The 23,668-nt window shown below is 43.7% G+C and overlaps 1 protein-coding gene across 1 annotated transcript in view; it reads right to left on the bottom strand.

The window, feature by feature from the left end:
- The window catches only part of LOC149454448 (uncharacterized), a gene marked incomplete at its 5' end in the record, with an annotated part of 103,329 nt that overhangs the window by 1,660 nt on the left and 78,001 nt on the right, over positions 1 to 23,668 (bottom strand). The window lies entirely within an intron of this gene.

Raw genomic sequence — 23,668 nt, 5'->3', positions numbered from 1 at the left:
CTTTAGCCATCAGTAAGAGGGGGATTCTTCCCCACTGACCACCAGTATAAAGAACATTCTTCCCCACTGACCACAAATGTAAGGAACATTCTTCCCACTGATCACCAATGTAAGGAGCATTCTTCCCACTGATCTCCAATGTAAGGAGCATTCTTCCCACTGAGCACCAATGTAAGGATCATTCTTCCCATTAACCATCAATGTAAGGGACATTCTCCCCACTGATCACCAATGTAAGGGATATTCTTCCCACTGATCACCAATATAAGGAGCATTCTTCCCACTGACCCCCAATGTAAGGGACATTCTTCCCACTGATCACCAATGTAAGGGACATTCTTCCCACTGATCACCAATGTAAGGGGCATTCTTCCCACTGATCACCAATGTAAGGGACATTCTTCCCACTGATCACCAATGTAAGGAGCATTCTTCCCACTGATCACCAATGTAAGGAGCATTCTTCCCACTGATCACCAATGTAAGGGACATTCTTCCCACTGATCACCAATGTAAGGGGCATTCTTCCCACTGACCTCCAATGTAAGGGACATTCTTCCCACTGACCACCAATGTAAGGGACATTCTTCCCACTGATCACAAATGTAAGGAGCATTCTTCCCCACTGACCCCCAATGTAAGGAGCATTCTTCCCACTGATCACCAATGTAAGGGACATTCTTCCCACTGACCACCAATGTAAGGGACATTCTTCCCACTGACCACCAATGTAAGGGACATTCTTCTCACTGATCACCAATGTAAGGGACATTCTTCTCACTGACCACCAATGTAAGGGACATTCTTCCTACTGACCAACAATATAAGAAAGCAAAAGAACTGTCCCAGGTGAGGACAGTGCTGGACAGGTAGCTACCCTTTCATTAAAAGTCATTAGCTGAGGTATTCGTAGCTGCTGACTTGATTTTTTTTTTCCCTAGGGACTGAAGATCCTCTACAAGGTAGTGCTTTTTGGGTCAATTCTTGTTACATAAATGACTATTGCATCGGATCAACACCACTCCTTGTAGTCACAGTACAGAGGTTTCATCCAACCTGTGCTAGGCAAACAAGTCTTCAGGTAACAAAAAGCTGGTTTGCAATACGGATTGCCAAGCTCTGCACTGACATTGTGCTCCAAGTCTGTACAAAAAAAAATACAGAATCTGCACTACCGCTATAGAAGTTGGAGGGAATCTTAAAGGTTCTTAAAAATCCTTGCAATATACTGTGTGTGCAACTATCAGGCAAGTGAGTATTTTTCAAAAATCATTATTTTTATGCATATTGTCCAACTCCCAGCTGTATAAACTTGAATGCTTATTGGGTTTAAACATATCGGGTGATGGGTATTTGTGTAATGAGGGATGGTGTGGCCGAAGGAGATCAACATCCTTGATCAATGTGTGCACATTAGGCATCTCCTTTACCTCAGGCAAAATGGCCAAAAAAGAGGTTTAACTGACTGTGAAAAGTTAAAAATTGTAAAAAGTCTTTCAGAGGGATGCAGCACTCTTGAAATTGCTAAGATATCGGGGCGTGATCACAGAACCATTAAACATTTTTTTGCAAATGATCGAAAGGTTCGCAAGAAACGTGTTGAGAAAAAAAAATGCAAATTAACTGTCAAAGATATGAGAAGAATCAAAACGTGAAACTACCAGAAACCCATTATCCTCCAGTGCTGTCATATTCCAGAACTGCAACCTACCTGGAGTGCCCAGAAGTACGAGGTGTTCAGTGCTCAGAGACATGGTCAAGGTAAGGAAGGCTGAAACCCGACCACCACTGAACAAGATAAGTTGAAACGCCAAGACTGGGCCAAGAAATATCTAAAGACAGATTTATTTCAAAGGTTTTATGGACTGATGAGATGAGAGTGACTCTTGACGGACCAGATTGATGGGCTCGTGGCTGGATCCGTAATGGGCACAGAGCTCCACTTCGACTCAGACGCTTGCAAGGTGGAGGTGGGGTACTGGTATGGGCTGGTATTAAAAAGGAGCTAGTTGGACCTTTTCGGGTTGAAGATGGACTCAAAATCAACTCTCAAACCTACTGCCAGTTTTTAGAAGACAATTTCTTCAAGCCGTGGTACAGGAAAAATCTGCATCTTTCAACAAGACCACGATATTTATGCAGGACAATGCTCCATCATACTGCATGGCTAGCCAGTAAAGGCCTTAAAGATGAAAGAATGACATGGCCCCCTTCCTCACCTGACCTCAACCCTACTGGGAACGTGTGGGCCCTTCTTAAGAACAGGAGATTTACGGAGAAGGAAAAGACAGTCTCTGAACAGAGTCTGGGAGGCTGTGGTTGCTGCTGCACAAAAAGTTGACGTTCAACAGATCAAGAACTAAACAAACTCCTTGAATGGAAGGCTTATGACTTATTGAACAGAAGGGTGGCTATATTGGTCACTGATTTTTTTTTTTTAAATGTCAGAAATGTTTATTTGTAAATTCTGAGTTGTTTATTATTCTCACTTTCACAGATGAAAACAAGTGAGATGGGAAAGTTTTCGTTTTTCATTCAGTTGCATAATAATTCTGCATACTAATAGCTGCCCAATAATTGTTCACACAGATATTCTCCTAAGAAAGCCAAAAGGTCACTTTTTTCACTTTCTGAAATATTCAGGTTTGATGTTTAGTAACATTTTGGATTTACCGAGAGTATTTTAGTTCAATAATGAAATGAATCCTCAAAAATACAACTTGCCTAATAATTGTGCGCACAGCGTATATGCCGCTCTCTTTTTAGAAGCAAAAACAAGGCTGATGCAAAAACAACATACAGTTGCAAGAAAAAGTATGTGAACCCCTTGGGATTACGTGGAGTTTTGCATGAATTGGGCATAAAATGTGCTCTGAACGTCATCTAAGTCACAACAATAGAAGAACACAGTCTGCTGAACATAATACTACACAAACATTAGATGTTGCCATGGTTTAATTGCACATAACATGTAAACATTCACAGTGCAGGGAGGAAAAAGTATGTGAACCTTTGGACTTAATAACTGGTTGACCCTCCTTTGGCAGCAATAACCTCAACCAAACTTTTCCTGTAGTTGCAGATCAGACCTGCACAACGATCTGGAGTCATTTTGGACCACTCCTCTTCACAAAACTGTTTCAGTGCAGCAATATTCTTGGGATGTCTGGTGTGAATCGCTCTCTTAAGGTCATGCCACAGCATTTCAATCGGGTTGAGGTCAGGACTCTGACTGGGCCACTCCAGAAGGCGTATTCTGTGCTGTTGCAGCCATTGTTTTGTTGAATTACTTGTATGCTTTGGGTCATTGTCCTGTTGCATCACCCATCCTCTGCGGAGCTTCAGTTGGCGGACAGATGGTCGTACGTTTTCCTGAAAAATGTCTTGATAAACTCTGGAATTCATTTTCCCATCAATGACAACAATCCGTCCAGGCCCTGAGGCAGCAAAGCAGCCCCAAACCATGATGCTCCCTCCGCCATGTTTCACAGTGGGGATGAGGTTTTGTTGTTGGTGCGCTGTGCCTTTTTTTCTCCACACATAGTGTTGTGTGTTCTTCCCAAACAACTCAATCTTGGTTTCATCTGTCCACAGTATATTTTGCCAGTAGTGCTGTGGAACATCCAGGTGCTCTTTTGCAAACTTCAAACGTGCTGCAATATTCTTTTTGGACAGCAATGGCTTCCTCCGTGGTGTCCTCCCATGTACTCCATTCTTGTTTAATGTTTTCCTTATTATAGATGTGTCAACAAAAATGTTAGCATGTGCCGGAGATTTCTGTAGGTCTTTAGCTGACACTCTGGGATTCTTCTTTACCTCATGCAGCATTCTGCGCTGTGCTCTTGCAGTCATTTTTACAGGACGACCACGCCTAGGGAGAGTAGCAACAGTGCTAAACTTTCTCCATTTGTAGACAGTCTGTCTTACCGTGGACACATGAACATCAAGGCTTTTGGAGATACTTTTGTAACCCTTTCCAGCTTCATGCAAGTCAACAATTCTTGATCGTAGGTCTTCTGAGAGCTCTTTTCTGCAAGGCATGGTTCACATCAGACAGTGCTTCTTGAAACCAGTAAACCCAAAACAGGTGTGTGTTTTTTAAGGGCAGGACAGCTGTCAGCAACACATCCAATATCATCACACTGATTGGAGTCAAGGTTGGCTCACTCCTGGCTCCAATTAGCTCTGGGAGAAGTCATTAAGCTACAGCCTCACATACTTTTTCCTCCCTGCACTGTGAATGTTTACATGTTATGTGCAATTAAACCGTGGAAACATCTAATGTTTGTGTAGTATTATGTTCAGCAGACTGTGTTCTTCTATTGTTGTGACTTAGATGACGTTCAGAGCACATTCATGCAAAACTCCACGTAATCCCAAGGGGTTCACATACTTTTTCTTGCAACTGTATCTGTAAGAAGCGGTAAACATGAATATTTTTGGCGGAGGACTCAGAGCTACATTGTTATTCTCTTTCTGTACAGGCAATGGTTAGGCTGAGAATCTCTCCAGAAGAAGAAAAAAAAAATGACAGCGGCAATAAGGTAGAATTTATGAGTTGGGGGCCAATAATGTGCAGAACAAGCGAGGGGGTTATTTAACGAAGGAGAAAGAGCGGTACTTGGCGCAGCACTGATAGATAGGAACAGGTGCTTGAGTGCGTGCATTGCACCTAACAAATCAATACAATCATTTTACAAAGATAAAAAGGGCAGCGGGAGAACATCAGGAGTATTATTCACTTCGGAGCTCGGCAATCTGTTCAAGGTGGACGAGGCAAGAAGCACAAGGCTCTCTTGTTGGGTGGGATGAAGCATGATGATCCAATGAGGCGCCATCGGTTTACCCAGAGCGTCGGGACAACCGTGCCATGATTGCGTGTTGTGTGATGAAAGGCGCTTCGGCAAAAAAAAGACCCAGAGCGGGGATGGTACTCAACTGGCAGATTGGTTCGGGGAATTGGAACGGGCAGGATAGAGACATTACTTTTCTCGATAACGAGTGTTTGCTCGTAGAATAAGCGTTTTTATTTCCCACAATTCTACAAGTCAGGTAAACAAAATCTCATGCTTTGACATCGTACATCTACAGCGCTACTGCAGCTAAAGGGCCAGTCCAACTGAAAAACATACTGGTTACCGGTGAATCAGCCACTGCTTTTCCCATTCCCAGCAGCAAAATTTCCCAGCAAACAGACCAGTCTCCCCCAATTTCCTCTCCAAGAAGTCCCATATCCTCAACACAGCACTGTCCATACAATAATACCAATGTAGCAGTAGGGAGGTTGTGCTACTGCAATGGTGGGTAATTCAACTTCTCTGCATCCACCCAAACTGAAATCTCCGTTATGTCTGGACTGAACACGTTAAAGACAACCGATGAGAAAACAGTTTTGGTTTTATTAAGATAATGAAAAAATTACTGTATATATATATATATTTATCTCTCTATCTCTCCATCTCTCTCTCTATCTATATCTATCTATCTCTCCATCTCTCTCTATCTATCTATCCATCTATATATCTATCTATCTATTTATCTATCTATTATCTATCTATCTATTATCTATCTATTTATCTATCTATTATCTATCTATTTATCTATCTATTATCTATCTATTTATCTATCTATTATCTATCTATCTATCTATCTATTATCTATTATCTATCTATTATCTATCATCTATCTATTATCTATCTATTTATCTATTTATCTATCTATCTATCTATCTATCTATTATCTATCTATCTATCTATCTATCTATTATCTATCATCTATCTATTATCTATCTATTATCTATCTATCTATCTATTATCTATCATCTATCTATCTATCTATCTATCTATCTATTATCTATCATCTATCTATTATCTATCTATTTATCTATCTATTATCTATCTATCTATCTATCTATTATCTATCATCTATCTATCTATCTATTATCTATCATCTATCTATCTATCTATCTATTATCTATCATCTATCTATTATCTATCTATCATCTATCTATCATCTATCTATCATCTATCTATCATCTATCTATCATCTATCTATCTATCATCTATCTATCTATCATCTATCTATCATCTATCATCTATCTATCATCTATCTATCTATCTATCTATCTATCTATCTATCATCTATCTATCATCTATCTATCATCTATCTATCTATCATCTATCTATCTATCATCTATCTATCTATCTATCTATCTATCTATCTATCTATCTATCTATCATCTATCTATCTATCATCTATCTATATCTATCTATCTATCATCTATCTATCTCTCCATCTCTCTCTGTATCTATCTATCTCTCCATCTATCTATCTCTCCATCTATCTCTCTCTCCATCTATCTCTCTCTCCATCTATCTCTCTCTCCATCCATCTCTCCATCTCTCTCTCTATCTATATATCTCTCTCCATCTCTCTATCTATCCATCCATCCATCTCTCCACCCATCTCTCAATCTCTCTCTCCATCTCTCTCTCCATCCATCCCTCTCTCCATCTCTCTCTCTCTATCCATCTCTCTCTATCCATCTCTCTCTGTATCTATATATCTATCTCTCTCTCTCTCTCTCTCTCTCTCTCTATCTATCTAACATCTATTTCTATCTCCATCTCTCTCTCCACCTCTCTCTGTATCTCTCTCTCTCTCTCTCTAACATCTATCTCTCTCTCCGTCTCTCTCTGTATCTATATATCTATCTATCTCTCTCTATCTAACATCTATCTATCTATCTATCTATCTATCTCTCCATCTATCTCTCCATCTATCTCTCCATCTATCGATCTCTCTCTATCTATATCTATCGATCTCTCTCTGTATCTATGTCTATATACACACACACACACTTATCTATATATATCTATATCATAGGGGTCAATATAGAATGGTATCAGCCTCTTACAATACCTTTACAACAAAGCTGAGACTGAGGAGGAAGAAACAGCAGTACTAAGGTCCTGAAAAGGAAGATGCTGATAGGGGGAAAGTGCAGAGTGACAGGAAGGCGGCTTCTTTTCCTGTGCTGCTTCTCCAGTCACTGGCTGGAGGAGAGACAAGACCTGTTTTACTGAACTGCAGCAGAATAAAATCCGTTATCCATGTAAATCTCAGGCATGGCCGTGTAAATCTCCAGCATGGATAAGCAGAATTACAAATCTCCCGCATGTATTTCATCTGTGTACTCTGCTACCCACCCTGGCATCCCTTCTGAGCTCCCAGGGGGAGGGACAGATCAGCAATCCATGTGACCACTGTCAAAGTGGTCATATGATCAGAAGCTGGTCCTGATGGCTTCCAATCTTTAGTCTGGACCGAGAGCTTTCTTTTACAGCGCAGTCTCTGTGCTGGGAGCGTGTTATCATCACAACATCAGCCGCCCAGTGACGCATATGTGCAGTGTGTGGGCACTAAAGACCAACCTTTTGATGCTGCACGTGTGTTGAGAAAGGCTGGTGTTAGGCGGTTAAACTTCCATCTAAGTGCATTCCCATTCCATATGTGTTACTGATGGGCAATTACAAGCAGCTGTGTCAATGCACTGTGTACCCGGTTTCTTGTTTTGAACCCGAACCACAACCTCTGTACTGCCCAGCAGCCCTCGACTGACTGTATCCTGTATGGAGGGTTTATTCAATCTACTGAACTAGGTGTGACAAGATGAACAGATGCCACTCTGAGGATGAATTATGCCACGGTGGCTACAGCTACAGAGGTCAGTGTGGGCTTGCTTTAAAAGTAATTTACTATTAGTATGGAAAAACATGAAGGCCCAAAGCACTAACGTGGAACTTCATAAAAGGGGGCATCAAGATGTCCCCGATCCCTAAAATACCAGACCACCCCTACAAGTGGGTAAACAGACAGTGGGCAATCTTTGATGCAATGCACAAGATGCCTATAACCACTATCATTGTAGGTTTGTGAGGTCTATTCTGAGGTCCTCAAGGCTGAAAAATGCTGCATTCTTCAGGAACAACGCTCCTAGGCCCCTGTGTTAAACCAAATATCACCTACCAGGGGCGGACTGACCATTTGGAAACTCAGGCACTGCTCGAGGGCTCGGGGTCAGTAGGAGGCCCCATGAGATGCCCCTGGTACCTTTTTCATAGGCTTTTTTTAGTTTGGGCAAGGACACAGGGGCCCCATGATCCCCTATTGCCCGGGGGCCCCATGAGTTGTCAGTCCACCCCTGTCACCTACAAATATACAGCGCTTACATAATTATATAAAGTGCAAATTAAATAAAGTGCAATAAACTATTATACAAGTGCAATTGCTGTTATATAACTCCTTAAATATATAAAGTGCTCCATATATATCCCTCAATTCAATGCATCTGTCCATAAAGTGCAACAGTTCTTTCACTAAAAAGTGCAGTGGAATATAACTTCTCCTCTGTGTAAATAAAGTGCTTCATGCAGTTCCACCACTTCCAATCTCTTCTCTTTGTGCTCCACTCCACCTCTGTGTGCCACCACCACCACTACTGAGAGCTCGAAAAAGAAACAACACCTCCAGCCCTCAGGGACTCAGATCAAGGGTGGGTGGGTGGATGGATAGACCACTAAGGAAGTTCTTCCACTAATGAATCAAAGGTTGTGCAGCTCTTAACAAGCCCAATCAGTACTGAAAAGTGAAAACAAAAAGAAAGTGCACCAACCTTGCGCATTACCCCAATAAAACACTGTGATTTTATTAAAATGAGATATATACTCACAAAGCAGTATAACAAGCGTATAAAATCCTGAAAGGAACATTGAAGTGCAAGACCAGTGCAAGTCACATCTAGAGGGGAAGGGAGGATGTCACCAGCACACCGAGGATCACCAATATGGGTCCAAAAGTTTTAATGAACGATCACATAGCTACAGCAAGGCAATGATTCGGAGTCTCGCAGGACCCCTTCATCAGGCATGGGACCATGCCTGTCACATGGCTGATGAAAGGGGTCCTGTGAGACTCCAAAACCTTGCCTTGCTGTAACTATGTGATCGTTCATTAAAACCTTTGGACCCGTATTGGTGATCCTCGGTGTGCTGGTGACATCCTCCCTTGCTGATTCTGTTCAGTTCCAGCCGACAATCGCTGCAGCACCCACTTATACACACCGCCATTTTTAACGCAGGAACGTGTGCGTTTGTACATATACATGAAGAGGGGAGACTCTCAGAGTTCAGCTGACGTGTTTCGAAGGGGGGTCTGAGGAAGAAGGGACTCTCACCTCTTCGAAACGCGTCAGTGAACTCAGAATTTCCCCTCTTGAGGTGACTTGCACCTCAATGTTCCTTTCAGGATTTTATACGCTTGTTATACTGCTTTGTTTGTGAGTATATCTCTCATTTTAATAAAATCACAGTTTTCTATTGAGGTAATGCGCAAGGTTGGTGCGCTTTTTGTTTTCACTTTGCAGTACTGAGAACTCAGCGGACAGCCATGACCTTCTCACTTAAGAGCTGGTCTATATTCGCTTATTTGTATGTATAAGGTCCCCACTCCAGTTGGTCACTCCACCATGCTCCTCATTTATAGCTTCGCCAAGGGTATCATATATTTAGGAGGGAAAAATACTTCCATAGTGTATAATACCCTTTATTAAAAGCTCACATAACAAGCATTAAAACCATTGGTGAGACATGCCTAAGCAATGAAAGGCAGGTCAGGCCGAGTATGAGATTGAGCGTTTAAACCCATGTGCAGGGTGCAATGCACTATTAAATGTGCCACAGTGGCACAATTCATCCTCAGAGTTCACATTCTTGTCTTTCAGCAGCTTTCCTCATCTACTGTTTAGTAAGAAGTTGTAGCACCTTTGCAGCATTTCCTGAGGAGGCGAATGGCATCTGTTCATCTTGTCACACCTAGTTCAGTAGATGATTGAATAAACCCTCCATACAGGATACACAGTCAGTCGAGGGCTGCTGGGCAGTACAGGGGTTGTGGTCCGGGCCCTGCCTTTCATCGCTCAGGCGTGTCATCACTTTTGGGTCACTGGACCGTCATTTCCTGAAGCTCCGCCTCAAGGCGTACATTGTCCTGGATTTGATGAGACACACTAGTATTGTGGAGCGGCCTGAGCAATGAGGCAGGGCGGGCCGGGTATGAGATTTAGCGTTTAAACCCACGTGCAGGGCGCAATGCACTATTAAATGTGAGCGGGATAACCGATGGTTTTAATGCTTGTTATGGGAGTTACAAAAGGGTATTTTATGTTATTGGAGACCAGAGGCGGACTGACAACTCATGAGGCCCCCGGGGATCATGGGGCCCGTGTCCTTGCCCACACTCAAAGCACACCCAAAAAAGCCTATAAAAAAGGTACCAGGGGCATTTCGTGGGGCCCCCTAATGACCCCGGGCCCTTGGGCAGTGCCCGAGTGTTCGAATGGTCAGTCCGCCCCTGTTGGAGTCTCTTTTTCTCACCTAAATATATGATACCCTTGGTGAAGCTATAAGTGAGGAACATGGTGGAGTGACCAACTGGAGTAGGGACCTTATACATACAAATAGGCGCAAATAAACCAACTCTTAAATGAGAAGGTCATGGCTGTCCGGTGAGTTCTCAGTAGTGGTGGTGGTGGCACACGGAGGTGGAATGGAGCACAAAGAGCAGAGATTGGAAGTGGTGGAACGGCATGAAGCAGTTTATTTACACAGAGAAGTTATATACCACTGCACTTTTTGGTGAAAGAACTGTTGTACTTTATGGACAGATGTAATATTTGAAGGATATACAGTTGTGTTCAAAATAATAGCAGTGTGTTGAAAAAAGTGAATAAAGCTGAAAATCCTTCTAATAGCTTTTATTTCCATCCACACAAATGCATTGGGAACACGACACATTCTATTCCAAATCACAACATGAAGAAAAATATATCAAATTTGTGTTCCTCTAAAGAAATTGAAGAAAAGTGAATATTAGATGGTACAAACTCAAACATTCACTATATAAACTGAGAAATGTTTGAAGATTTTGCTTTCCTTTGAATGACTTCATGAATATTTGGTTGTAGTCGCACTGTTTCTGAGAACTGCTGTACATCTGTGTTGCATGGAGTCCCCCAACTTCTGGCCCCTGTGATCAGGTATTCCAGCCCAGGATGATTGGACCACATTCCACAGTTCTTCTCTATTTCTTGGTTTGGCCTCAGAAACGGCATTTTTGATGTCACCCCACAAGTTTTCTATTGGATGAAGATCCGGGGATTGGGCTGGCCACTCCATAACGTCAATCTTGTTGGTCTGGAACCAAGATGTTGCACGTTTACTGGTGTGTTTGGGGTCGTTGTCTTGTTGGAACACCCATTTCAAGGGCATTTCCTCTTCAGCATAAGGCAGCATGACCTCTTCAAGTATTCTGATGTATTCAAACTGATCCATGATCCCTGGTATGCGATAAATAGGCCCAACACCGTAGTATGAGAAACATCCCCATATCATGATGCTTGCACCACCATGCTTCACTGGCTTCACAGTGTACTGTGGCTTGAATTCAGTGTTTGGGGGTCGTCTGACAAACTGTCTCCGCCCACTAGACCCAAAAAGAACAATCTTACTTTCATCAGTCCACAAAATGTTGCGCCATTTCTCTTTAGGCCAGTCAATGTGCTCTTTGGCAGATTGTAACCTCTTCAGCGCGTCTTTTTCCCAACATTGGGACTTTGCGGGGACTTCTTGCAGATAGCTTGGCTTCACATCGGCGTCTTCTAATTGTAACAGTCCTCACAGGGAACGTCACACCTTCTTTCATCTTCCTGGAGCTGATTGTTGGCTGAGTCCGCCCCATTTTGGCTATTCTTCTATCCATTCCAATGGTAGTTTTTCGCTTTCTTCCACGTCTTTCAGGTTTTGGTTGCCATTTTAAAGCATTTGCCATCATTTTAGCTGAGCAGCCGATCATTTTCTGCACTTCTTTGTATGTTTTCCCCTCTCCAATCAACTTTTTAATCAAGGTACGCTGTTCTTCTGAACAATGTCTGGAACGACCCATTTTCCTCAGAATTTCAGAGAGAAATGCACTGTAACCAGCATGTACAACATTTGCTGCCTTCCTTCCTTAAATAAGGGCAATCATTGCCACCTGTTTTTCAAAGAATGAATGACCTCACTAATAGAACTCCACACTGCTATTATTTTGAACATGCCCCTTTCAATGAGTGATTCAATGACACAGAATCAGCAGCATGCATGTCATGACTGTTGGGTCTGTTGGATTATTTGCCATGTAGAAATATCATTTCTACCAAAAACAGTGATTGATCCGGTTAGTGATGTCTGACTGCTATTATTTTGAACACAACTGTATATATGAATCACTTTATATATGTAAGGAGTTATACATTTATATAATAGCAATTGCACTTGTGTAATAGTTTATTGCACTTTATTTAATTTGCACTTTATATAATGATGTAAGCACTGTATATTGTGGGTGATATTAGGACAGGAAGTGTATCACTGGCAGGATCTCCAGATTAAAATCAGAGAAAACTAATGCAGCCACCATGTCTATGGACTGGTAAACTACAATAAATTCAAGCCCAACTCTAGGACAGATACAAAAAACACAAATGAGTGCAATTCTGCAATCATCATACATCATTAATTGTATTTCTAAAAACATGAAAGTGTATTTGACCTAGTGTCATTCACTTCCAATCCCTGTACAGCAGGGCTGGAGTCAGAGAAAGAAGCAGCACAAGCAGCCAGTGAGTTCACACAAACAAGAAGCATACAGATAGGGGGAAAGATCAGAGTGACAGATGAGCTCATAACAGTGCTGCTTCTCCTTTCATTGTCCAGTCACAGGCTGATGGGTCCAGGATAACCTAGGCTCAGAGGAAATGGGTAGAATGATGCGGACCATTTGAGTACATCATGTAGCAGACTAAAGTACTGCAGGGGAAATCTCTGGATTAAAGTTGATCCCTGCAGAAAGACCTTTAATTTTAAGCTTTATGCTTGTTGACTACATTTTGTTCTTGGGTTAGCAAAGAGCTAGGTATCCTTGGCCCTTCAGCAGTGGTGAAAATACCAATTCCCATGATGCCGCTGCAAGTCATACCAGTGGCTGTCAGTCTTGCAATGCCTCATGGGTCTTGGAGTTCCTCATCAGCTGAAGTAGGTAGGCTGCTACTGTTGGGTTAGGATATACCTGATGACAGCTTCATAAATGAGTCTCAAGGAGGACATCTCATGTTTAGAGGAACAAGAATGCATACTTTATACTGAACAGCGGCATAGCCCTGGATAGTAGACACAACCCTGCCGTTAGAAAAGCCCCGATAGCTTTCAGTAATTCCAGGACTTATGGTGAGATTTCATAGACCAGTCCGCGTTCGCTGTACTTTTTGTTCGTTTTGTTCTTGGGTTAGCAAAGAGGTAGGTATCCTTGGCCCTTCAGCAGTGGTGAAAATACAGATTCCCAGGATTCCGCTGCAAGTCATACCAGTGGCTGTCAGTCTTGCAATGCCTCATGGGTCTTGGAGTTCCTCATCAGCTGAAGTAGGTAGGCTGCTACTGTTGGGTTAGGATATACCTGAGGACAGCTTCATAAATGAGTCCCAAGGAGGACATCTCATGTTTAGAGGAACAAGAATGCATACTTTATACTGAACAGCGGCATAGCCCTGGATAGTAGACACAACCCTGCCGTTAGAAAAGCCCCGATAGCTTTCAGTAATTCCAGGACTTATGGTGAGATTTCATAGAACAGTCCGCGTTCGCTGTACTTTTTGTTTATTTTGTTCTTGGGTTAGCAAAGAGGTAGGTATCCTTGGCCCTTCAGCAGTGGTGAAAATACCAATTCCCATGATGCCGCTGCAAGTCATACCAGTGGCTGTTAGTCTTGCAATGTCTCATGGGTCTTGGAGTTCCTCATCAGCTGAAGTTGGGAGGTTGCTACCACTGGGTTAGGATATACCTGAGGACAGCTTCATAAATGAGTCCCAAGGAGGGCATCTCATGTTTAGAGGAACAAGAATGCATACTTTATACTGAAAAGTGGCATAGCCCCAGATAGTAGACACAACCCTGCCGTTAGAAAAGCCAAGATAGCTTTCAGTAATTCCAGGACTTATGGTGGGATTTCATAGACCAGTCCGCGTTCGCTGTACTTTTTGTTCGTTTTGTTCTTGGGTTAGCAAAGAGGTAGGTATCCTTGGCCCTTCAGCAGTGGTGAAAATACAGATTCCCAGGATTCCGCTGCAAGTCATACCAGTGGCTGTCAGTCTTGCAATGCCTCATGGGTCTTGGAGTTCCTCAACAGCTGAAGTTGGGAGGTTGCTACCGTTGGGTTAGGATATACCTGATGACAGCTTCATAAATGAGTCCTAAGGAGGACATCTCATGTTTAGAGGAACAAGAATGCATACTTTATACTGAACAGCGGCATAGCCCTGGTTAGTAGATACAACCCTGCCATTGGATGGGTGACCTCCCTCAGGTCCACCTGCCCTTGATCTATCCATTAAATACATGTGCCTCTACTATGGGGGCTCTCAGAAATTGTAGAGTTAGGACCACAGAATACCAGGGTGCCTCTGTGGCTTACGTATGTATTTGCAAATGTGTGCTAACTAAACCCCTGTTTTTAACGCATACAGTTAGATAGGTTGATTTGGTTGCTGGCAAATTGACCAGGAACATTGTTCTCTTCCCTTCATGGCCCTTCAGCAGTGGTGAAAATACCAATTCCCATGATGCCTCTGCAAGTCATGCCAGTGGCTGTCAGTCTTGCAATGCCTCATGGGTCTTGGAGTTCCTCATCAGCTGAAGTTGGGAGGTTGCTACCGTTGGGTTAGGATATACCGGATGACAGCTTCATAAATGAGTCCCAAGGAGGGCATCTCATGTTTAGAGGAACAAGAATGCATACTTTATACTGAACAGCGGCATAGCCCCGGATAGTAGACACAACCCTGCCGTTAGAAAAGCCCAGATAGCTTTCAGTAATTCCAAGACTTATGGTGAGATTTCGCAGACCAGTCCAAATTCGCTGTACTTTTTGTTCGTTCTGTTCTTGGGTTAGCAAAGAGGTAGGTATCCATGGCCCTTCAGCAGTGGTGAAAATACGAATTCACATGATGCCTCTGCAAGTCATGCCAGTGGCTTTCAGTCTTGCAAAGCCTCATGGGTCTTGGAGTTCCTCATCAGCTGAAGTTGGGAGGTTGCTACCGTTGGGTTAGGACATACTTGAGGACAGCTTCATAAATGAGTCCCAAGGAGGACATCTCATGTTTAGAGGAACAAGAATGCATACTTTATACTGAACAGCGACATAGCCCCGGATAGTAGACACAACCCTGCCATTAGAAAAGCCCAGATAGCTTTCAGTACTTCCAGAAATTATGGTGGGATTTTATAGACCAGTCCACGTTCGCTGTACTTTTTGTTCGTTTTGTTCTTGGGTTAGCAAAGAGGTAGGTATCCTTGGCCCTTCAGCAGTGGTGAAAATACCGATTCCCATGATGCCGCTGCAAGTCATACCAGTGGCTGTCAGTCTTGCAATGCCTCATGGGTCTTGGAGTTCCTCATCAGCTGAAGTTGGGAGGTTGCTACCGTTGGGTTAGGATATACCTGATGACAGCTTCATAAATGAGTCCCAAGGAGGACATCTCATGTTTAGAGGAACAAGAATGCATACTTTATACTGAACAGCGGCAGTAGGCGGCAGGGTTGTGTCTACTGGTTAGTAGACACAACCCTGCCGTTAGAAAAGCCCAGATAGCTTTCAGTACTTCCAGGACTTATGGTGAGATTTCACAGACCATTCCTTGTTCGCTGTACTGTCAGCTTTTGCTAATAAGACGACATAAACAACCCCAGAGAAGTTCACCCATCCTGCTTAATTTGAAGAGCCCCCGGCGCTCTCGGCACAAAATGACGGAGAACTGGCTGCCTGCTCGCCTGTCCAGGGAGTCATTCCTTTTTTTTTTTTAAATGGCTGATAATGTGTCCTTCCTAATGTGTAGCTCTCTGCTCCCTGGCATTTCAACAAAGCGCACAGCCGTCTCCTCTCGCATGCAGGTTAAGCAATATGACAGGTGGCTGCATTTTATGACGGAGCAGCCAATTAGAGGCGGATAGAGGACTCTGGGTAAACAATGCTGACTGTCTGGCAGGTACAGAGAAGCCGACGTGTCAGGGGTTAGACCGCACATCGCTGGTGGCAATTTATTGTCGGCTGTGAGCCCGGATGCCCATGACATGGGTCAGATGGTCCATTCAGATCGCAGCAAAGCAAAGGCATTTCACGTTTCTCTCCTCCGCTGACACCGGTGTATGTGTACAGAAAGACAAGTGCATACAGAGATTGTTTTGGGGCTATTTAAAGGCTCGCTCATCTTGAAGCATAAAGAGTTTACTATATACAAAGCTAGTAGTGTTCCCAAATGTCCACACTGGTATTTGACATTTATGTAATTCTGTTATCTGCCAATTTACACTAAAGGAGGCTTAAGAGTAGCAGCTGGAAGCCTTCCCCTATGAGATTACTTGACAGAAAAAATATCTCCCCTATTATACAGCCGTCATTTCTGACCTGTCCAGAGAATGTTCCTATTATATCCATAATCACTTGAAAAGGATAACTAAACCGAAAAATAAAATTGTAATTTCATGCAGCGTACCAGTCCGTAGATGTGGTGGTTGCATTTGTCTTTTTTCGGGCTAAGAATGGTTTCAGTGGTTAAGGAAAATATTTATTGATATTTGGCAGAAATATAGTCACTTCCTGTGAGATGAACTGGAAGTACAATGTTATTTTTCCTGTAAACTACAAACCCCATCAACCCTCGTAACAGAGATGAATAAGGGCAGACATGTTTGAAGGTCAGCCTGGGTGACAACCATGGCTGTTCTCAAAGATACAGTGGAGGAGGAGTGAGCATAGCCAGCCAAGGACGGTAAGTGCATTATTTGCAGGAAGAGGAAGGAAGGAAAGACAGGAGGAGGAGGAAGAAGAAAGAAGAAAAAGAAAAGAAGAAAGAAGGTAGGAGGGAGCAAGAAGAATTAGAAGAAAGGGGAAGGAAAGGAAGGAAGGAGGAGAGGGGGGAAGGAAGGAGGAGAGGGGGGAAGGAAGGAGGAGAGAGCAAGAGGAAGAAAGGAGGAGGAGGGAGGAAGAAAGGAGGAGGAGGGAGGAAGAAAGGAAGCAAGAGGAAGAAAGGATGGAAGGAGGAGGGAGCAAGAGGAAGAAAGGATGGAAGGAGGAGGAAGAAAGGATGGAAGGAGGAGGAAGAAAGGATGGAAGGAGGAGGAAGAAAGGATGGAAGGAGGAGGAAGAAAGGATGGAAGGAGGAGGAAGAAAGGATGGAAGGAGGAGGAAGAAAGGATGGAAGGAGGAGGAAGAAAGGATGGAAGGAGGAGGAAGAAAGGAAGGAAGGCGAAAGAAGAAAGGATGGAAGGAGGAGGAAGAAAGGAAGGAAGGCGAAAGAAGAAAGGCGAAAGAAAGGAAGGAAGGAAGGCGAAAGAAAGGAAGGAAGGAGAAGGAAAAAAAGGAGGAGGAAGAAAGGAAGGAGAAGGAAAAAAGGAAGGAAGGAGAAGGAAGGAAGGAGAAGGAAGGAAGGCGAAGGAACAAAGGAAGGAAGGCGAAGGAAAAAAGGAAGGAAGGAGAAGGAAAAAAGGAAGGAAGGCGAAGGAAGAAAGGTAGGAAGGCGAAGGAAGAAAGGTAGGAAGGCGAAGGAAGAAAGGAAGGAGGGAGAAGGAAGAAAGGAAGGAAGGAGAAGGAAGAAGGAAGTAAGGAGAAGGAAGAAAGGAAGGAGGAGGGAGCAAGAGGAAGGAAGGAAAGAAGAAAGAAAGGAGGAGAGACCAAGAGGAAGGAAGGAGGGGGGAGCAAGAGGAAGGAAGGAGGGGGGAGCAAGAGGAAGGAAGGAAAAAGGGAGGAGGGAGCAAGAGGAAGGAAGGAAAAAGGGAAGAAGGAAAAAGAAAGAAAGAAGGAAGAGGAAGGAGGGAGGGGGAGGGAGGGGCAAGATGAAGGAAGGGGTAGGAGGAGAGAGGAGGAAGGAAGTGGTAGGAGGAGAGAGGAGGAAGGAAGGGGTAGGAGGAGAGAGGAGGAAGGAAGGGGTAGGAGGAGAGAGGAGGAAGGAAGGGGTAGGAGGAGAGAGGAGGATGGAAGGGGTAGGAGGAAGAAAGAAGGAAAGAAGGGGTAACAGTAAGAAAGAAGGAAGGAAGGAAGGAAGGAAGAGCTGAGAGGGAGAAAGAAGGAAGAAAGGAAGAGGTAGGAGGAAGAAAGAAGGAAGAAGCAGGAGGAAGAAAGAAGGAAGTCCATCACAATGTTGAGCCAATAGGACGGGGGTAGGAAGCAGAAGAGGGCAGACCCACGTGGGACTTTACTTGAAGGTCTAAGAAAGTGCCTTGAGGGGGATCCATTTTACTCTGGTTGGCACTTTATCATGCTTTAAATAATGAGAATTTTGCTCATTCATGGTTGCTTTAAAGTAAACCTTTCAACACCCTCTCCAGCAGTATACATACCCTATATACTTTGCTTCCCTCAGCTCAATTTACCAGTCTGAGGAAAGAAAGCCACATATAATCTTCAAACTACTTATTAGAGCTTACACAGGGCTTCAGACTTGCCCTGACCAGTGTGACAACACTGAGCCAAATCAAGCACCAGTGCTTTTGGAGAGTCATGTGGTTCCCTGTATACGGACGTGCTGGGATTTCCTCTTCAATCGCATTGGCTGAGCAGCACTGGGTTGGGGAGAAGCTCCTGGGGAGAGAGGTTTATTAATCCTGTTATGTTGCCATTCATGGGTATTCAGAAATCACTTTGTGGTCCATGTCGATCAGGTAAAGATGGACAGGGTGTGCAAAGGAATTCAGCTTAGCACAGCTGACAGAAGGCAGTAGATGGTGGTTTAGAAAGAGCTCCAGAGTAAAACAGGTGATAAAAGTGAAGCTCCCAACAAAACAGCCATGTATTAAATACGGATTCTGCAGGGTGTAATGCTGAATGTGATCACACAGAACGCTCCTACAAAGCCAGTAACAGAGACACAGCAAGCTGCCATACCACCGGAGTGTAATGAGTCATATCAGACAACAGAGGAGCTCTGGAACAATGCTGTACTTCTATATGTCTTTCAGGGAGCTGCGGGGAACAGATGTAGTCAGGAAGACTCAAGAACACTCTCCAGTTGCTTTCTTTACCTGCTGCCTCCTTCTCCCCACCCAGAGATGCATCTTGAGCAACCTTCGCTCCCAAACCAGACAACGCAACCAGGACCTACTATTAGTGGTGTCACTACGGTTGGTGTCACCTGCAGACCGGTGAAATATGGTGTCAACACCCCCTCCCCCCCCTCAATATTTATTTCTTGTTTTCTGAAAGTGTTCCAAAGATGCAGCACGCAGAACATTTGGTGCGCTTTTTGTTTTTGTCTTTTTAGCAAACAATAAACCCAGGGGTGATTAAATACCACCAAAAGATGCAGAAAATAAAACATGCAACCTAATAGAAATCTAAAGGACTGCAGTGAGTTTGACGAGTTTGTTGTGGAGGAACTTGAGTGGCCTATATGGAACCCTGACCTCAACTCTACTGAACACCTTTGCAACGAATTGGAACACCGACTGTGAGCCTGGTCTACCCATCCAACTTCAGTACTTGACCTTTTAGGGAAGGTTTATTTGTACCAGCATGACTGTGACCCTGTTCACAAAGGCAGCTCCTTAAAGACATGGTTTGATGACTTTGGTGTGGAGGAACTTGAGCGGCCTTCACAAAGCCCCAACTTCAACCCTACTTAACACCTTTACTATGAATTGGAACAGAGACTGTGATCTGTGATTCAGGTCTTCTTATCCAACATCAGTTCCTGACCTCCAAATGGACAAAAACTGCCACAGACACTCCAAAATCTTGTGAAAAGTCTAAACAGAAGAGGGGAGGATGGTATAGTCACAAACTGGTCCAACTCCATATTAAGGCCCATGAATTGGTAATGTGATATCCAACAAGCTCATATGGTCAGGTGTCCACAGACATACAGTACATATAGTGTATTTGATACACAGACTTTGTCAAAGGCTTTTTCCTAATTTTTTTTCCCCTACAGAGATTTTCAGCACCTCAAACTTGAGCACCATTTATCGTGTTTAATGTCTTGAATCTAGATAACACATTTAAAAAAAAAAAAAAAAAATGGTGTCATTTTCATCCTTCATTTACATCGTACTTCGGCATCTGAATTTTTCACCTCGATATTTTAAAACATGTTAAGAAAATTCCACCAGGGCTTGTATACCAGCACTTTGGAAGCAGGAATTCCCTGTTACACTTTAGTTATGGTTTGCCAAAATATCCGAAATTCATTCTATGGAAAATGATGCAACCCATCTGGATTGCCCTACTTTTTGTACTGTTATAACTGGTGTTGTTGCACCTCTGTCTGTCTGAAAAATGTATAATTCAAAAATGTTTAAGAAAACGATGGTCATCGGTTCAAATCCCAACCACACTACCTGCATGGAGTTTGCATGTTCTCCCTGTGCCTGCGTGGGTTTCCTCTGGGTACTCAGGTTTCCTCCCACACTACACGCTGGTACAGAGGCGGACTGACCATTTGGGAACTCGGGCTCTGCCCGAGGACCCAGGGTCAGTAGGGGGCCCCATGAGATGCCCCTGGTACCTTTCATAGGCTTTCTTGGGTGTGGTTTAAGTGTGTGTAAGGACACAGGGGCCCCATGATCCCCTACTGCCCGGGGGCCCCATGAGGTGTCAGTCCGCCCCTGCGCTGGTAGGTGTAGTGTGTGAGGACGTACTACATGCCGTTAAGTAATTGGCTCCTGTCTAAATTGAGGGCAGGGACTGCTGCGAATGTACAATATATATGTATATCGCTGCATAAATTGACGGCGCTATATAAATACCGGTAATAAATACATTTGTAAAGAAGTCTTCCAGAGGAGGGCCATAAAATGACAAATGCTTCAACACACGGGGGATGGGAGGGAGTGTGAGGAATTAAAAGACAGAAAGGTATATTCTAGCGGTGAATTATTTCGTATCAGCATCATAATATTGCACTGGAAGGGTCTGAGGCAGGACACTGTAGGTGCTCCTAAAGGTAAGTGTGCAATTTCCAGTGTTACATTAGCAATGAGTTAAGGTTTTGGGTGACAATTGGGGTAAAAGGATGCAACTTTAGGGCTGCCTGCATTTTAGAAACACAATTTAGTTAGCCAAGTGAAACCAACAATGGGCTATAGATATAATTTCAATCTCCACTCTTGAACGGTTGCTATAGTGAACCTATAACAGCAATGGGCAAACTACGGCCCGGCGGACCTTTCAATCCGGCCCGTGGAGCGTGATGCTGTCAGGATGTGTGTAGGCGGGGCAGCGTGACGAACGTGAGGGGAGCTAGGCTCCTCTCACAGTCCGCCCTGAAGACCGGAACGGCGTGGGAACACGGCGAGAGGAACGCGCGGAGCAAAGGTAAGTGAATGAATTACTATGGGGGATGAATTACTATATGGGGGATTAATTACTATGGGGGATGAATTACTATATGGGGGATGAATTACTATATGGGGGATGAATTACTATATGGGGGATGAATTACTATAGGGGGGATGAATTACTATAGGGGGGATGAATTACTATAGGGGGGATGAATTACTATAGGGGGGATGAATTACTATAGGGGGGATGAATTACTATGGGGGATGAATTACTATGGGGGATGAATTACTATGGGGGATGAATTACTATATGGGGGATGAATTACTATATGGGGGATGAATTACTATATGGGGGATGAATTACTATATGGGGGATGAATTACGATATGGGGGATGAATTACTATATGGGGGATGAATTACTATATGGGGGATGAATTACTATATGGGGGATTAATTACTATATGGGGGATTAATTACTATGCTTACTATGGGGGAATATTACTATACTTACTATGGATGACACATACACATCATTCATCTACTCTTGGTCCGGCCCCCGGGTCCAATATATGAACCCATTGCGGCCCTCAAGTCAAAAAGTTTGCCCACCCCTGACCTATAACCTTCAGGAATTAATGCTGAAGCTTCGATAGATATGGAAATGTTTACATTGTTATATTTGTCCAGCTTGGACCAATGTAAGTATGAGCCATACCAGTTGGATCCATGTGGAAACTGCAATCACTGTAGTTGACAATTACTACAATTGATGCTAGCTGCTGGTTTCTGTACCAAGCAGGTACCCAACTGCATTGCTCGCTCAGAACAGGCGCCATTCAGAGAACACGTTCAAATTTCTCAATAAATGCAGTGTTCTCTGATTGGTTGAAGTGGAAATCGAGACTTCACCACCCTGACTCTCCATCTTGCCCAATCACAGAAGGCTTTGCGTTCACTGAAAAAACGCAAAGTGTTTGTTGCTTGAATGGAGCTCGTGCAAAGAGGGCTACTTCATGTGTTCAGAATGCAGCAGGACCTGGAAGCTAGGAAGAGATCGCTAGAGTAGCAGTGTCTACTACAGCCATTTCCAGCTTCCACAAGAACCCGACAGGCATGGTATATACACTATACTGCCATAAGTATTGGGCCGCCTGCCTTTCCAGGCACATGAACTTTAATGACATCCCAGTCTTAGTCCGTAGGGTTCAATATCGAGTTGGCCCCGCCCTTTGCAGCTATAACAGCTTCAACTCTTCTGGGAAGGCCATCCACAAGGTTTAGGAGGGTGTCTATTGGAATGTTTGACCATTCTTCCATAAGTGCATTTGTGAGGAAAGGCACTGATGTCGGGGGAGGAGGCCTGGCTCGCAGTCTCTGCTCTAATTCATCCCAAAGGTGTTCTATCAGGTTGAAGTCAGGACTCTTTGCAGGCCAGTCAAATTCCTCCACCCCAAACTCGCTCATCCATCTCTTCATGGACCTTGCTTTTTGCACTGCGCTGTCATGTTGGAACAGGAAGGGGCCATCCCGAAACTCTTCCCACAAAGTTGGGAGCATGAAATTGTCCAAAATGTCTTGGTATGCTGACACATTAAGAGTTTCCTTCTCTGGAACTAGGGGGTCAAGCCCAACCCCACACCATAGTATCCCTGCTCCACTAAACTTTACACCTGACACAATGCTGTTAGGAAATTACTGTTCTCCTGGCAACCACCAAACCCAGACACGTCCATCGCACTGCTAGACAGAGAAGTGTGATTCTTCACTCCAGAGAACAGGTCTCCACTGCTCTAGAGTCCACACGAAGTTTGAAGATCTTTAGCTACTGACTCTGTCGCTGACCCCACTCTGTCATATTACATGGCCTACCACTTGGTGGCTGAGTGGCTGTTGTTCTCAGTTGCTTCCACTTTGTTATAATCCCACTAACAGTTCAGCGTGGAATATTTAGTAGCCAGGAAATGTCACGGATGGACTTATTGCACAGGTGGCCACCTATCACGGGACCATGCTTGGAGTCACTGAGCTCCTGATAGCGACCCATTCTTTCACCAATGTTTGTAGAAGTCTACATGCCTAGGTCCTTGATTTTATATAATTGTGGCCATGGAGGTGATTGGAAGACCTGAGTCCAATGATTTGGATGGGTGTCCCAATACTTCTGGCAATATAGTGTATATTTACAGTAGTTCAAGCACAGCAAGTATGCAAAACAATCAGAAACTTTGCAATAAAACAAAATAAGCAG

This window comes from Staurois parvus, unplaced genomic scaffold, assembly GCF_062004578.1.
Source record: "Staurois parvus isolate SC_StPar_1 unplaced genomic scaffold, SC_StPar_1.0 ptg000428l, whole genome shotgun sequence".
In the NCBI taxonomy this organism is placed as follows: Eukaryota; Metazoa; Chordata; class Amphibia; order Anura; family Ranidae; genus Staurois; species Staurois parvus.
The sequence above is the reverse complement of the archived record's forward strand: the minus strand, read 5'-3'. Positions and strand labels throughout refer to the sequence as shown.